General features: G+C 42.0%; 1 protein-coding gene across 1 annotated transcript in view; it reads right to left on the reverse strand.

The window, feature by feature from the left end:
• Positions 1 to 3,083, reverse strand: part of PLCE1 (phospholipase C epsilon 1) — a 133,482-nt gene extending 130,399 nt beyond the window's left edge. Inside the window, exon 1 of the mRNA XM_083502992.1 lies at positions 3,011 to 3,083. The gene's annotated coding sequence lies outside the window, so the exon portion shown is untranslated. The remainder of the gene's footprint in view (positions 1 to 3,010) is intronic.
• Between the last annotated feature and the right edge of the window lie 10,946 nt (positions 3,084 to 14,029).

The following is a 14,029-nucleotide window of genomic DNA, read 5'->3' on the forward strand; positions in this document are numbered from 1 at the left end:
CTCAACATCCCTTCCATCTCTACAGTTCTATGATTCCATGAACACCCATCAGCTCCAAACATCAGCCATGCTAAGGCTAGTAGGAGTTGGAGTCCAAAAACACCTAGAGCAGGGGTAGGTAAACTAAGGCCTAGGAGCCGGATCTGGCCCAGTCGCCTTCTCAGTCCAGTCCATGGATGGTCCGGGAATCAGCATGTTTTTACATGAGTAGAATGTGTCCTTTTATTTAAAATGCATCTCTGGGTTATTTGTGGGGCATAGGAATTCATTCATTTTTTTCTTCTTCAAAATATAGTCCGGCCCCCCACAAGGTTTGAGGGACAGTGGACTGGCCCTCTGCTGAAAAAGTTTGCTGATCTAGAGGACCCTTTCTTGGTTAACCCTTGCTCTCCAGGGAAGCTGTTTAGTGCAGCATCTATATTCAAAGTGTGACATTATATGATGCGAGCTCTCAAACTCATATGTCAACAGCGACGGTCAGTTTGATAAGAGAATTTCATCCTGATATGCAGTTAACTCCATTTTCTATGTTTAAAACTCCTGTAGAAAAAGTAAGTGAAGCATCCTACTGAACACAATAACTGCAGAGTTTTTATTTTCCAGGAGGCAGTGACACATTTAATTCAGATTCCAATACATTATTGCTTTTCTCAGATTCAGGCAGTCTGATTAGGTGTTTTGAATGTAAGAGTACTTACACAGCTTTCCATGAAGCTTGCCAACCAATCACTGTGCAAGGAAAGAAAAATGAAATTGGCTGTACTGTATTGGGCTAGTACAATAAAAAAGAGAAGGAATGTTTAAACACCACATGTGTTATTTAATTATTGGGGATTATTAAGCATTACTATTTTTTTAAAAAAGTTTCAACACAGTGGGCCTGCAGAGGTATCTTTTGCTCCAGGCAGCCTACTAAATTTAAAGTTTTGAGCAATCCTGTATTCTATTATTAGTTTCTGGATACTATTGAATTGTTGTCTTCTTTCTTTGTCTTTTAGAATAGCGCCACTTAGAGATTTTGTTTTGATAAAGTGGTTTATAACATTTCATAAATATAAATAAAATATTTATTAAAAGCAGCAGATATCAGCGAAAGTTACAACTTTTTTTTTAGTATTTCTGTGTACTAGTTATTGTTTAAAACAATACAACTAAATGTGAACATCCAGTAAAAATGTAATAAGAAGTAACAGAGCAATGTATAGGGCACTAAGCAGAAAGAGGCTTTAATATAAAATCATGGAGATACAGGCCACTTTATTTTCCAACCCTGCATGGAATTAGAAATCCAGCCAGATGGGCAGGGTATTATTATTATTATTATTATTATTATTATTATTATTATTATTATTATTATTGTTATTATTATTGCTGCACTCTAGATTCGATTGAGTTAGTCACCATGACTTCAAGATCTTTTTCCTGGTTAATTCCAAGCAGTTCAGATCCCATAAGAATGGATGTTAAATTAATCTAAACCATTATAGCATGGGGTCCAGATGAATGTTAAGGGCTCTCCAAAGCCTAGGTGCTGCCATGGCAAGAGATCAGCTCCTAAGAGATGCAGAAAACATACTTTACGCGAGTTCTGCAGATCAAAGTGGTTGAGCAGGCTCCTAGAGGAGAGCTAATCCTTCAAATAAACTGGCTCCAATGTGCCAAGATCTTTATATACCAGTAAAATCTTGAACTTGGCCCAATAACAAGTCAGCAGCCAGCACAGATCTTTAAGCAGAGGTGTAATATGTTGACAGAACCTCACTGCAGTCAGTAAGCATGCTGCAGCATTCGACACCAATTGCCATTTCCAAACCAACTGCAAGGGGTGCCCCAGGTAGAGTCCACTGCAGTAGTCCAGCCTTAAAGTGACCAATGCCTTGACTACTGTGGTCATGCAGGTACCCCCTGCTCAGGTCAATATGAATACACAAACGCCTCTCCCCGGGAGTGAAAATACAACCATAATACAATTTGCTGCCCTTTCATGACATCCTAAAAAACCTGCCTGGTGAAGCAGCCTCATTCTACCTAATGGGTTGCTTGCCTTGGTTTAAACCCAGCCCTAGAAGTGCTTTTAGTTGAACTGGCTAGTGAATATCCAGAAAAGGATTTGATAGTTGTTGTACAAAATGGTTATGCATGTGAAGAGAGATACACTTTTTCCACCAGCGGTTTGCTGTTAAGAAACTATCTTCATCAAGAAGTTCTTACCACAGACAACATTGTGATTTAAGACAAATCTCCTGGAGTTAGAATATTTCTAGTAAAACCCTACTGCTGTCTCTTGGGAAATTATCAGTATTTTCCAGCAGTTTATAGCAGCAAAATTCGGAGAGACTCAGAATTGTGAATGATTCATAGGAAGCTAGGGTGTCCAGACATCTTGTGCTTTACCAGGAAAGCTTGTAGTGTGCCATATGGATGGAGGAGTCGGGTTGAGATCGCAGAACATGTTTTGCTTCAGAAGTTCAAGGAATTCATGAAGACAACTCTTGTGGCATCAGAGGTGGGGCTAATGTTTGATGACTGGGGCAACCCAGCCAGATGGGAGGCACATATTTTATTTTATTTTATTTTATTTTATTTTATTTTATTTTATTTTATTTTATTTTATTTTATTTTACTACTACTACTACTACTACAGAAATAAGCTGAGAGCAGGAATGGGCAGGCAAAGATTCCTGTTCTGAGGGATCTTTTTACCATTTTGAATTATAATATAAACCAGAAATTCAAAAATAGCAGGAGGAATTCTCAGGGTACAATTCAGGGAGGCAGAATACTTACGAAGCACCGTCTTTTTGAGATAATGGCAAAATGTGTTGCAGTCTCAAAAACATATGGATCGTGGACAATAAATGCAAAACTTGCAGTGCTCTGGGGCAGTCTGATGACATTTACCAACAAATTAATAACCCTACTGCAGTCAGCTTTTATGACTATAAAAGTCCAGTCCTAGTAATTCAAGAGTTATGAAAAGCAGCCTGATCTTTTAAAGGAGGAAACTCACAGTTGGAGAAAGTTTTGAAACTCTGCTTGTCCCCAGAATGTGCGTCGCCCACAGGTCATGACTCAGCAATCCCTTCCCCTCTGCCCACACTGATTCGCTTGCTACTTTTACATCTGAAGAACAGCTGAAAGTGGGGCGAGATGGTCAGGAAATGTGATCTTGCGCAACATTTCGAGCTGGCAACCAATCTGGGTCTCCCTACTGCTAAAGCCATGCATACTGAATAGACCAAAACACCATCCGAGGGAGGCGAATCAGCAGTTTAAGATGTCGGGTGCTGGCGTAGTGAAGGAGGCATATCCACCTCGCTTTAAAATTGGCTCCGCAACAGTGGGAGGGGAGCCCTGACCACCCTAATTCTGACTAACAAATTGACTCACCATGTGGCTAGCAGACGGCCTTATTAAATGTGCACCACTCTCTTCTAGTATGTCTGCCTTAGCCTAGCAAAGCCAGCCAGCTCTCAAGTCCCACGGGTAGCCGTTTCAGAGCAAAGGTAAAGAGAGATGGAGATGAATGGAGTGTGGAGTGTGAGAGAAAGGCTAAACAAAAGCAAGTTGCCATACTGGAGTAGTAGAATCTATAAACTGAGCACAAACGAGTCAGGAACTATGATCAAAGGAACCTGGATGTTGTGGATATATGGGGTTGTGTGAGCCGCTGAGTTAGGATGAAGTGGGCAGTGGAAAACACTATTGCCAGACTCAGGAGTATTTTTGGCAATGGCAGTAGGATATCATTTACATCAGGCGTAGGGCACCACCAGCCTGCAGGCCAATCCTGTCCCACAAAGCCATTTTTAAAATAACATTTCCACCTGCCAATCAGCTGACATCACTCTGATGACATCCTCTGACAGGCAGTGGAGGGGTTACATTCTGCATTGGCTGCACATGCCAGTTCCCATTGGTTACATGTGCCAGTCACATATGATGACGCAGTATTGCTTCAGAGCTGCCAATAAAATTTATGGTTTCTGCTAAAGGGGCTTGCATAGTCTCCCTCTCTCCTAGATCTTACACATCCCTGGGCTCTGTACTCATTGGGTCACCCCTAGACCAGGAATAAACTTTCCTGCTTAATCTAATTTTGAATATATAATTTTAGTATTTTATATTGTATTATCCTTTTATATTTTTTGTTGTTTTATTGCAAGCTGCTTTGGGTGTTATTTTAACAGAAGAGTGGGGTATATATATTTAATCTAAATCTGAACAATTTTGATTCGATTTTATACCTTGTGATACTTTGGCCACATCATGAGAAGAGAAGACTCCCTGGAAAAGACCCTGATTTGGGAAAGATTGAGGGCACAAGGAGGGGACGACAGAGGACGAAACTACCAACATGAATTTGACGAAACTGCAGGAGGCAGTTGAAAACAGGAGTGCCTGGTGTGCTCTGGTCCATGGGGTCATGAAGAGTCGGACATGACTAAATGACTAAACAACAACAAATACCTTGTGAATCAATTGATAGAGAATGTTATTTCAACATATGTCCATGCCAATAGGCTGGCTGAAGGCATGTACATATTCATTGTTTCGGATCAATAAACTTTGCATTCAACATCCAGTCTCCTATTTCCTTTCAGTTAAAAAAAGATTAGAGTCTCAGAGATTGAAAGCATTGTTTTGGCAAACCTATTATGGAGAGAGCCAATCAACAGGCAAAATATTTCAGTCAGAAACTAAAAGAACACACTTGATATAGAACAAATTCATGTGGAGTGAAGTTGACTTTTATTGATGGAGGAATGGACAAGGATAAGTGAGATAGTGTATACCATATTGGGAAAGAATAAATAAGGTGCATTGTAATGGTAAGAGTTTTGGATTTGGACCAGGAAGACCTGATTCAAATCCCTGCTTAGCCAAGAAGCTCATTGTGTGTGGCCTTAGACAAACTAGCAAAGATCCATGCTGCCCAAAACTCTGTCTCTACAATTTTGTAGTGGTAAATAGCAAGTGCAGAGGGTATGATCATGGTTGGTGGGAAACCTGAAGAGGGAATTGTAATTTTTCCTCTCCCCTTGTTGTCCTAATAGAAATTGTTTTCCATTCGAAGTTCCTGTTAGCCCTAGAAAGGAAGCTCTGTTTGGTACCAACTAGTCTCTCTCTCCTAGAGCTAGCAGTAGCTTGGAGAAGGGTGATTTTCACAGAAACTGTTGCAGAGGGAAAGGGGTAAAACTCCCCTTCCATTATGTTCTATTTCATGTCATATGTAATTTGGCCCTATCTCACAGTGGTCATGGGAATCAAGTTGGGGAAGTGCACAAATGCTGCCTTGATGGCCTTGGAATACCATAACCAGTACATAATTTCTCTATCCAATATGCTGCAAACTTCTTAGAGCTGCCTACTTTGATTTCCCTTTGCTTATCAGAGACTCGGTTTGAACAAGGCATTTACTCATTTGCAAGACTGGCCTTTTTGCTCCACATTTCTGATATTTGCAGAAACAAGAACCATGCAAAAAAAGACCTGGAAATAAGGCAGCATTTCTTTAAATTAAGAGAGTCCTTCCTACCATTCATTAGTATTTTAATCCCGTCATTGCTCTGTCTCACGGTTTTCTGACAAAAACAAACACACCCAATGACCCAATAAGCACGGTCAAAGTCTAGTCAAACAAAACCAAGCACTACATTTCAAAGGTAAAAGAAAACAGAGGGAAACATTACTTTTCTCTAGGAGCACATGTACATGTGCACTCTCAGTCTAAAAGCAACAAATTTCATTCCGCATTAACACCATTCAGTGGCGTAGCGTGGGTTCTCAGCACCCGGGGCAAGGCAAGTAATTTGCGCCCCCTAACCCGTGGATTTTAGCACTCAGGTCTCTTCCGCGCGCCCCCAGATGTTGCGCCAGGTGCGGCAGGCCCCCCCTGCACCCCCCACGCTACGCCACTGCTCCCACCAGAAGTCTTCAGGACAGCCATCCGAAGGCTGGCGCGGGGAGAAGGTCTCTCCGCCCCACCGCCAGGCTTCGGAGGAGCTTTCCGGAGGCTGGCGGCGGGAGGAGGTCTCTCCGCCCCACCGCCAGGCTTCGGAGGAGGTCCGAGGACAGTGGGGAAGAAGCGCTGTGCTTCCCCGCTGTCCCAGAGATTTCCCTATGGGCTTTCGTCTTGCGAAGGGAGAAGTTCCCGCTTCCTCGATGGGGGCCGGCCAAACGCGCCCCCCCAAATGTTGCGCCCGGTGCGGCCGGCACCCCTGGCACCCCCCCCACCCTACGCCACTGACACCATTGTCCTTTTTAGCAATTATTTTACCATTTCACCATATATCCAGATGAGATAGAAAGATAGATCGATCTTCTTGAAGAAGAAGGTATAGGGAGCTCAGTGTGCTGCTGACCTGGTGCCAACATCAATCTGCTGCTCCTTCCACTGCGCACTGCTGCTCTCCCTTTCAGTAACCAGCAGAAACAAATAGGCATTGGGAAGCCAGGTGAGCAGTGCCGCCCGTCTGTGCCGCCCTGTTACCTGACGCTGCATCAAGGAGTTCAAGGTGCATGTGGTTCTCCCCCCTCTCCATTTTATCCTTGCAACCCTGTGAGGTATGTTAGGTTGAGAGCTGGTGACTGGCCAAAGGTCACCCAGTGAGCGTCATGACTGAGTGGGGATTTGAACCCCCATCTCCCAGGTTCTAATCTGGAACTCTGTAACCACTATACCACACTGGCTCTCTTCACTGCTCTGTTGTGAAGTTACTCTGCTCTAGTTACTTTGCTCTAGGTAACTAGTTAGATAAGTAGATAGAATGTCTATGCATTCTGAGATAATTAAAAAAACAACACCAGACTTGTTTCAACTGCTGCTGTGAAGCTTCATTTGCATAGCTTCAACCAAGGCCAAAATATTGTCTAATCCAGGGGTCACAAACTTTTCCAGTAGGGGGCCAGTCCACTGTCCCTCAGACCTTGGGGGGGGCATATTTTGGGGGGGGGAATGAATGAATTCCTATGCCCCACAAATAACCCAGAGATGCATTTTACATAAAAGCACACATTCTACTCATGTAAAAACACCAGGCAGGCCCCACAAATAACTCAGAGATGCGTTTTAAATAAAAGGGCACATTCTACCAGTGATGTACCACAGACGTCCAGTGATTTACCGGTAGATCACGATCTACCTGTTGGACATGCCTGGAATCCAACAGGAGTGAGTTAGTTCTGCCCCATATGTATGGAACGGTTTCCTAATTTGTGCTCATTGTGGGATGAGTGATCCACTGTGTCCAGTACCTCCACAAGGGGAAAGGGGCACATCGAGGCAGCAGGAAGTGGGTACTTGAGATCCTGTCAGCACATGTTCCTTTGCAAACCACCTTTGTGCTACAAAGTAGGTATGAAAAATCACTGTCACATGTTCCCCAATGACAGGTGGTGGGAGAGCAGGTCATGGTTCCTTTTTTGCCTTTGCCAGTACAAAGCTGAGAGTCAAGGTCCTTGCTCCATATCATGGAATTGCTGTGTACCTCCTAACCAATCCTATTTTGGCCTCTTTATTTAAAATATTTGTAGGCTATCAATGGAAAAGCTCTCCCAAGGCAGTGTAAAAATACAGTACAAAACAACAGCAATAAATTAAATAAAAGTCAGTAAAAGTAAGTCGAGCCATTTCAAAGAAGTTCCAAAAAGCCATCACATAACTACTAGGGACGCGGGTGGTGCTGTGGGTAAAAGCCTCAGCGCCTAGGACTTGCCGATCAAAAAGTCGGCAGTTCAAATCCCTGCGGCGGGGTGCGCTCCCGTCGCTCAGTCCCAGCGCCTGCCAACCTAGCAGCTCGAAAGCACCCTCGGGTACAAGTAGATAAATAGGGACCGCTTACTAGCGGGAAGGTAAACGGCGTTCCGTGTGCTGCGCTGGCTCGCCAGATGCAGCTTGTCACACTGGCCACGTGATCCGGAAGTGTCTGCGGACAGCGCTGGCTCCCGGCCTCTAGAGTGAGATGAGCGCACAACCCTAGAGTCTGTCAAGACTGGCCCGTACGGGCAGGGGTACCTTTACCTTTACCTTTAACTACCACAAAAAAACATCAACAGGACACAACTCAAGATTAAAAACAAGGAGGAAGTCATTGCTCTTCCAGAAACCTGGACGTGGTTTAGACTGAAACACTCTGAAATGACTTGAGTATATGGCTTGAAGAAAAGAGCCTTTCCCTCCCTACAAATCTAAAAAAAACCTATTATGCTGCATTAAATGCAACTGGGCTGGAAATTGTATAATAATATCAGAGCAGTGCAGGCTTGGCCTACAGGCAAGTTAATAGAGATTAAGGAATAACTTTTACAACTGTCCCATATAGCTGGGTTACATCTGATAGGAAGAGGAGAACTGAAAAGGAACAAGCACATAAAATATACTGCAGAACAAACAGCCTGGAGTCACACTGGCCCTCTGGGAAAGGATCACTTCCTCCTCTCGGAAAGATAGAATCGTCACATATTAAAATGACCACATGCATGTCTCTTGGGAACATTTCTCTCTCAGGAACTTTTCTTTTAACAGCTTCTTGTACAGCTATGGCAACTGAAACAGGAGAGCCAAAACAATTTAAATGGTCTCTGCAGTTGCCATTTTCCACAGCCTTGACTAAAGTCTTTCAAAGTTGGATGAAATTTGATAGATGCTGCTCTCTCATCACTGCATATCCATCACTGGACGAATGTTTACCTGCCTTGCTACTGTTAAAAAGATACAAGCAACCTAATGTATAATCATTCCATAGACAGAAAGTGTAAAGAATCTCATCTATGAGGAAATGGAAGTACAGTATGGGTTTGACCAAGACAAGCTTATCTCTCTGTGAAGAAAGACCAGTCTGTGAAGAAAACACACTCATAAAAACATCTCTGTATAAAGGTGTTGTCACACTCTTCCTCTCTTTCATAACTAAACAAGGCCATATGTGGCAAGCAAAAATACCATTATTTCCACTGAAATATCAAGGAATGGGTGACGCTCACCTTTCACACACAGACACTCAAATCTAACTATTTGACAGGTCTCGGAATTCTTCAAAAAGGAAGTTCCCTCTTTTGATTGCATACAGAGAAATAAAACTACATTGTAAACATATCATCCAATCATCCTCAGACTGGTGAAAGAAAATATCCAAAGACTATATGTAATGTCAATCATCATGAAACAGGACTTTGATATGGAGCAAGATAATAGCAGTGAATAGTGGGTGGGCCAATTCTGAACAATAGTTTCTTGTGAGTGTCTTTCTCTCTGTGTTTATCTTCTTAATTCTTTATAAAATTTGACATCCCACCCTCCAGTCCAAGTAGGACTTACAATTTCAATAGAAAAGTAAACAAACTAAAGAGCCAAACCAAACTTAACATTAAATGCATCGCTTCAAGTGCTGTAGTTATTCTTTTATTGTTAAAAGCTGCCTGCAGGGCTCTCTAAGGTTTATCTTGTCTCAGACTAATTGTGTCTTGATGGGGGAAGAGAAATGGGATGAGAGAGTATGGGACCTGTTCCTGGAGAGGAACCCAATGGCCTGGGAGCTGCTGATCTGGATTCTGGAGAGAAGTTCAGCTGATTGTCAAGAGACAGCCCCAACTCAGTGACAGCAGTCATCCCAAGCATGGTAAAAAAAGAGGTGTCTGATTCTGTCTCGGTTCCACCTCCTGTTAGTGAGGCCCCTCCCAACTCTGGAAAGGCTTATGTTGGGGCAGTGAATTGGCTGTGTTCACTCATCTCAAATCACATGGCATCAGCATGAGCAGACCCAGCCCACAGAAGTTTCCCCTAATTTGGCCAGTTGTTTGGCTCAGAACATGAGCCACATGATTGACTCTGTCCACCCTGCTTTTCAAAAGGGGAGCCTGGGATGGTGTCAAGTGTTGAGACAACATCTTAGCTCACAGCTAGCCATAAACCTTGGAACTCTGCTTTCAGTGCTTCTTTGCACACCGATCTATGTTTGGGCTTTGGAATAAGGCCTTTGAAAATAATTATGCCAAGAGTCCAAGTACTGTGTCTGCAAGTGGGACCCAGGACATGAATGAGGGCCCACAAGGATGCCACAATTTGACAGAAACTGGTGGCTGTCAAATGCCTTTGTGGGGAGGGCTTTCTTCTGGAGTTAGAATTCCCCTAGGACTCCCAAACAGCAGTTGGCTCTTTCTGGTGACAAAAATATCTCCCTAAACCTTTTTTAAAGTAGTAGAATGAATGAATGAATGAATGAATGAATGAGCAAACAAACAAACAAACAAACAAACAAACAAACAAACACTCAGCACCTGTAGAAGGAATTTGATCACAGAGCAGAATGTGACAACCGACTTTTCTTGAGTTTCAAGCTGGACCTGATCCCATAAGAGTAGCTACATTTCATAGAAGAGAATGTGAGCCAACCAAAAAAACTTCACTCTAGCAAACAAAGAAGAATGTGACCTTGAATGCTAACAAGGCAACAAGGACTTGTGAAACCTCAACCTCATTCTCCCAGTTATAAAAATGATTTTATTTAATTACTAGCCGAAGGAGTTTCCTGCTGAGCAGCAATATTGTGAGTTGTTGCCTAACTGTGGTTTGATATTATTGTGCAAGAGAATTACTGATTAACTGTAAGGGAAGAAAACATTCTTATCTTCCATAGGTATGCTATGCAATTCTGATACAATGCAGATGCAATCTTCATTTATGGGTTTTCTCTTTTAAGCAAACATCATGAGCGAGCCCATGGTTTTAATTCCACCAAATACTCTGAATACAGAGAAACAGCAGCTTCTACTATTCCCCCACCTTGAAATGATCCAGTACACACACGCAATTAATAAAGCTGCCAGTATGTTTAGAAAATGTAAGAGCTATTATCTTGCCTGCTGATCAAAATGTGGTTGTGGCTGGAGAAGTATAGTACTGTAGTATCCTAACTGGAAGATTTAGTTCTCCCTGTTATCTTTCTTGGAAAATACAACATAAAACTAGTTAGACACTATGTGGCCAGATCAAAACAGGAATGACTAGAAAACACCTATTTTAATAATAAATAATGCAAAACTACTCTCTGCCCCCTTTTAGGGTGGTGGGAGAATTACTGAAACTTAATTATAAACTCTAAGAACTGATTAATAATTTGTGTCACCCACCACTAATAAATTTTCCAAACCCTGGGACATAGAAACAATTTTAGGGGAGTGCCTCAAAACACACAGAGTGTATTTGTCAAGCCATCAAGAAAATACACCCATCACCACGCAAGATTATTTCTCAAGAGTATGTGGTTTCTTAGTACTTCCGTGCTTAGAACTGAAGGACTGGCACTGTGCTACTGAACAATAGTGACATCTGCTGGATAAAATAAGCTATCTTTCCCTTAGCATTCATTTTCAGGTTAATAGCTCCGTTTCTCACTTCACATCACAGAATGCTGACAATGAGCCCATAAGTTATTCTGTCCATTTTCTTTCCTCTTAAACTGAAAATATGAGATTTTCTCCAAAGCTCGTAAACATTGCTGGAAATCTTTGGCAGATTTCCCAAGTGCCTTTGGAGTTTTAAAGCACATAAACATTGGTGGAAATCTTTGGCAGATTCCTCAAGTGGTTTGAGAGTTTTAATGCCCTAGTGCTGTGCCAATAGCTCAGCAACTCCTTGTGAGACATGAAAAAGTGATGGTTACACTGGAAAGAAACAGATACGCAGGAGGAAGATTGTGTTTTTGTTGTCTTCAGCAGTTCTTCAAAAATCAAGTTCTTTTGGGCTTTCTTTTCAGGGAAGAGATGGTGGGAGTTATAGTCAAAGAAATTCCAAAGATGAGAGATTTCCGAAATAAATCCCTGGTTCTGTTCTTACCACAGACCACTGAAGAATAAATCTCCATGTCATTCATGTTATGAATTTTTCAGACAAGCACTTGCCAATGTCATGGACTGGCCAGATGCAGAGGAATGGTGTGTGTGTGTGTGTGTGTGTGTGTTTGTGTGTGTGTGTTTTAACAGCACATCTTAAAACTTGAAACATAACATTTCAAAATATCAGAGTAGAACATTATAGATGACAAAGACTGCAATGTGTATTTTTTTATAAAAAAACATAATCATCATTCATCACAACAAAAGATCATGGTAAAGTAATGTATGAATATTAGAACACTGAAATTCAAGTAAGAGAAAATACGCAATAAAACTCTGTACATGTGTTGTACGCGAGGTATCTTTACAAACAAGAATATTGGGGGTGGGGTTTAAGTATTTGGGAACTATCTCCACAGCAACAGATTTTATCCCTTTGGCAAAAATGCCATACTTTTTGGAAGCAATGGCAGGAGATGAGGTAATTTTACCCGTTCAAGGAAATTCATCACATCATTGCTGTTCAGGAGAAAATTGATTTGATCATTTCTGTAACGATTCGAAACTATTTAAAAGTGAAGCAAGCAGGGATTTTGTATTGCCAACACCAACAAAAGCTGCTTCCTGGAGGAATCTTATGTAATGCTATGCCACTCCTGTTTCACAGTCTTAATGCACACAAAACCCCCCTAAAGGCCCCAGTGAGTGGATCTATGGCTCAGTCACGTTCCCTGTTCCCAATTGCATTTAATTAGAAGCCTTCAGCTCAAGATGTGGCTGGTTGGTCCAAAATTGGTGTGTGAAATTCAGCCCACACCCATATTGTTTCTTGTTCCTCGATGCCCACCCAAAAAACAGCGACTTCAAAGTGTCTCTGGGAAAGTCAGCAGGAAACTATTTCCCCCCTCAGGGCAGGCTTTGAGAAGCCAGCTGTAGAGATTTTGTGTGTGTGTGCTGGGTCCTGTTAAGAGCCAGAAGAAGCCTGTTTGGGCTGAAACATGACATATATTTACAGAATAAGTTAAATTAAACTGATGAACTCCTTGCCAATAGAAGTTTGATAAGCCTTTAGAACAGGTGTGGGGGAAATTTGGTCCTCAAGGTGTGCTGAACCACCACTCCCATCATCCCTGGCCACTGACCATGCTTGCTGGGGCTGATGGGAATTGTAGTTCAGCAACACTGGGAGAACCAGCTTGATTTAGAGCATGGCATTTTGTACCAACCAGTTTTCATTGATACATTCTTGATATTTTTACTGTTGCTAGAGTATTGTTTTTATGTTGTACCCTGCCTTATTATATAATTTATGAAAGTGCAGTTTATAAATATTCCAATAAACAAGGTAAATTCATATACAAATCCCCATAACTAAAAAAAGAACCCGTTTAATTTTAAAACAAAAGACTTACAGTGAATTCCATGGTGCTTGCTCACTCAAAAAGGCTGGTCAGGAAAGGGAAAGCGAATAGCAAGGCTATTCAGGATGCAAATGCTCTCCTGAGGCCTGGCTGTGTTGGTATGGCTTTCAAGGAAACAGCTGTGCACACGCTCAGAACTATTGTCAGTGATTCTGATAGGCTAATTTGTGTACCACAGCTGCAGCCCTACTTATGTGGTAATGAGGCAGTATGTTAATCCCTGCATCCTGATTGGCTGGATTGCCATAATGACAAGAACGGGAGGGGAATTTGCAAAACAGGTAAAGTTAAGGAGACAATAGTAAAATACAGTTTTTCAAATGTTTTTTCTGTCTGCAGATGGATGGATCTCCGGGCCACAGCAATATAGTTTTCGGATGGGATTTGCTGAGTGCTGCAGCAGATTGGCCAGAGACTGGAAGATACACTGAAATATCTCCAGGAATCCCTCTAAATTCAGATCAAAGGATACAGAGTAATAAAAATAATACTTTTATTATTTATACCCCACCCATCTGGCTGGGTTTGATACCCCACCCCCACCCCCAGAAAGAATAATGGGAACTGCAGTTTAAGGATGCTAGGAATTGTAGCTTTGTGAGGGATAAACTACAGTTTCCAGAGTACATTGGGGAAAGCCATATACTTCAAATGTATGGTGTGGATGTTATCATAGTATCTGTTTAAGCCTCTGAACAGCCTTGTGTGGGTTCCAGTCCTTGTTGGAGGGTAGGTTTAAGGTATTTGTTGTTTTCTGTGGTTATATATGATCT

The sequence above is a fragment of the Podarcis liolepis genome (genome assembly GCF_965112155.1).
Source record: "Podarcis liolepis genome assembly, chromosome: 5".
Lineage (NCBI taxonomy): Eukaryota > Metazoa > Chordata > Lepidosauria > Squamata > Lacertidae > Podarcis > Podarcis liolepis.